Below are 3,616 nucleotides of genomic sequence, written 5' to 3'. Positions count from 1 at the left end.
GGTGGCGTTTTTGAGGGCGTCCTTGGTGTTGGTGTTTGGGTCTTTTTTCCAGGCCTTCTCAAGGGAGCGACAGAGTTTCTTGGATGTCTTTGAACCAGGGGGCGTTTATGCTGCCTAGTTTGATTTGACGTTTTTTCAAAGGTGCTAGGTTGTCGGCGCTATTCGTTAGCCATTGAGTTAGGTTAGTGGCTGCTTCGTTGGCGTTCGAAGAGTGGGCCGGGGGATTTTGAAGAAGCGATGAGGAGATCTGGTTGATGGTGATTTTTGTTCCAGTTTCTTCGCAAAGTGGGTTGAGGATGGTTGTGGGTTGTGGTCTTTTTGTAGACAAAGTGAACACAGCTGTGGTCCGTCAAATGGAGAACTGTGGTGTGACTGAAGGAGATATGTTTGCTGGAGGTGAAGATGGGGTCGAGTGTGTGGCCTGCGTAGTGAGTGGGGGTGTTAACAAGTTGTTTGAGTCCGAGGTTGGCCAGATTGTCCAGAAGGGTGGTGGCGTTGTTGTCGTTGCTCTTTTCCAGGTGAAAGTTGAGGTCTCCCAGTAGTATGTAGTCCTCGGAGGGGAGGGCATGTGGGGTGACAAAGTCAGTGATGTCTTCACTGAATTGTGCACGGGGTCCTGGAGGCCGGTAGATAAGGGTGCCTCTGAGTGTGGTCTTGTGGTCGGTGTGAATCTGGAAGTGAAGGTGTTCGGCGCTAGCGAGGTTGGCGTCTGAGCTGGTTGAAATGCGGATGGAATTCTTATGGACGATTGCGATGCCTCCTCCTGTTTGTTTGATGCGGTCCTTACGGATGATCTTGTAGTTTTTCGGGATGGCAATGGTGATGTCTGGGGCTGAGGATGCGTTCATCCATGTTTCTGTTAGGAAGGCGACGTCCGGAGAGATGGTGTCTAGTAGATTCCAAAGGTCGATGGCGTGTCTGTGGACCGATCGGGTGTTGAGCAGGATGCATTTTAGGTGGTTGGGGTCAGATCTCTGTTTGGTGTTCGTGGATGGGGAGTTGGTCTTGGTGTCGTAGACAAGGTGAGTCCTGTGGTGGCCTGTGTCTAACGCTGCACGGACCACTGCCCCCTCCCCACCCCCACCCTTCCCTGTAGCTGGTTACTGCTTGCACTGCTTGCCCCCCGTGTCTGACCCCTTTAGGTTTCTTGAGCTCCACCGTGTCCTGTTTATTACCTCTCGTCCTATCGACCAGATTCGCATTCTTTAAAAACACCCGGGCTGTCAGAGAGACTCAGGAAATCCGTCCACCCAGGGCAGATGAGCCCACGGGGCCAGCGGCTGTCACGGGTGCCCCCTCTTCTACCCTCCACTGTCCCTTTTCAATCCAAATACCAAGCTCACACGCCCACCGCTCACATTATAAATAATATATTCCTCTATGAATTCGCCACTAATCCTTCCTGGGTTCCGAAGGAGGCGCTACGCGCTTAAAAGCGCTTCGACGCCTCATGTCAAGTCTATGGCAGCGCCTTCCAGCGCCACTGATGCCCACGGGGGTTGGCACGCGCCACGGGCACTGCATGAGAGGGGGGAGGGGGAGACCTCCCAGGGGGCTGGCTCCACCCTCTTCCATGACTTGTGGTCTCTCATCCTCCACCCTGGGAGGGGAGGGGGGGGGGGGGGGCTCTTCTGCAGCCTCTTCTGACGCCGGAGAGGTTAGTGCCGGGGCTGTTCTCCCAGCTGGGGGAGGCTGTTTGTGCCTTAAGGGCTGGGGGGCGGGGGCAGGGGGCTCTCTCTGGTATAACAGGACTGGACTGTGCTCGTCACCCCGGTTTCCGTTTAAGGCCCCCCTTTCATGGTGGAAACCGGGGCGACGAGCACAGTCCAGTACAAAATAAATAAAAAAAGAAAGACATTGGATAAAAAAATACAAGCGCCGCAATCCACCAAAACTGTTTAAAAATGTCCAAATGGCCTCACAAAGTGATATTTCATTTTAATTCTATCAATCTCCCGCAGCGCAGGAGCCGGCCTAAACCCCTTCACGGTTTTATTTTACACATTTAATTCAGAAGGGCAGAAAAAATAACATTTTTTACGTTTTAGGAGGGGCAATGTGATTCGACTCCTGGTTGAGGATATGTTCGCTGCGGCTCACTTTAAGGAAATGATCGACAAACTGACAATGGGCTTCGTGTCACCCAGGTATGAGTCCTGTCATGGGTTTGTGATGGTTTTGATTCGATTTTATCTATCTATGCTCAATGGGTTTACACGGGGGATTTTGTTTTCGATGCATATATTCCTTCACTTCTTGTGAACATATATCTTTATTTTGTTAAATCACTCCACGGTCAATGTGTGAACCCGTGATATTGGTATGTAATGTTGAAAAACGTGTAATAAATAATTATAATACTAAAAACGAACAGGCATAAACAAGCATTGTTTTCTGAATGTGTTACTGTGTGTGCTTGTGAACGTTTAATTGTCACTTTTTCGTTTAAAAAAGCCAGTAATATATGTAGGAACATAGCATGCAGCCACAGAAGGAAAGTGAAAACGTAACAACGAAAAAAAACACTTCAGCTTTATAAACGCGGGGCTCAGAGCCCCCAGCGCCGCCCGGGCGTCTGTGTCATGTGATTCAAAGTGAGGCGCCGGCGGCGCTCGGGTCTTGTAAATAAGCCCCCAGTATCCACCCGTGGGTCGAAGTATCACGGAGTCCTGGGGCCTCGGTTACTCAAAGCCGCCTCCAGCCTCGAGACAAGCGCTCCTGGCGCTGCTCGCAGCGCTATACCTGCTCCTCGAAGCGCTTTAAAAGTGTAGCGCCTTGAAGAATATACGGACAGTGCACTGAAGGGCGTGAGGGGGCCGAGGTCAGAGCCCTGGAGCGGGTCCAGTGACCCTGTGGTGAAAGGAGTGACGGATGGAGGCGCAAGGATCGCTGAGACGACCCGGAGCGGGCGTTAACAGGTGATAATAGACCGAAGCGCTGAGCGCTAGAGCAGCTAGGCGCCTCGGGGCTCTGGTGGTGAAAGGGCTCCCTGGGGCCTGAGCAGGGTCCTAAGGGGCGTTCACAGGTGATAACAGCCCGAAGCAGGGCACACAAGGGAGGGCGCTAACCGCTTACAGCGAGAAACCACGTCTGTGCCTCGAAGCCGCGCCTCCGACAGATAAAATAACTTTGTTGTGTGTTTCAACAAGGATAACAGGAAGTATTATCATTTGCATTAATTGCCCCAGTGAGGGTTATCAATGGCATTTGCTAACTGGTTTTTATTAACAGGGGCAATAATAACAATATTTCTGCTGCTACTAACAGCAGCCTTTCCATTCACAATGCACAATAATACGACGGTGCCCTTAATAATAATAACACGACGGTGCCCTTAATAATAATGACACGACGGCGCCCTTTCACCGCCGATCGCGGGACAGTCCGCGCTGATACCGTCCTATTCAATGGTTTTCGGGTGACGTCATCACGTCTGTAACTCGATCGATCAATAACCCTCTAGCGCCCGCTCTTTGCAGCGCCTCAAAAATCTCAAGAAACATGACATTCTAAATAGTGGTGCGATCATTTGTTTTAAGTTGTATTATTTTAATAAATATTAACATATTTTGTGCATCGCACAAAACAACGTCTTCTAAACAAAACAGAAACAACA

Source organism: Lissotriton helveticus, chromosome 9 (genome assembly GCF_964261635.1).
Source record: "Lissotriton helveticus chromosome 9, aLisHel1.1, whole genome shotgun sequence".
Lineage (NCBI taxonomy): Eukaryota > Metazoa > Chordata > Amphibia > Caudata > Salamandridae > Lissotriton > Lissotriton helveticus.
This window is presented reverse-complemented; position numbering follows the sequence as displayed.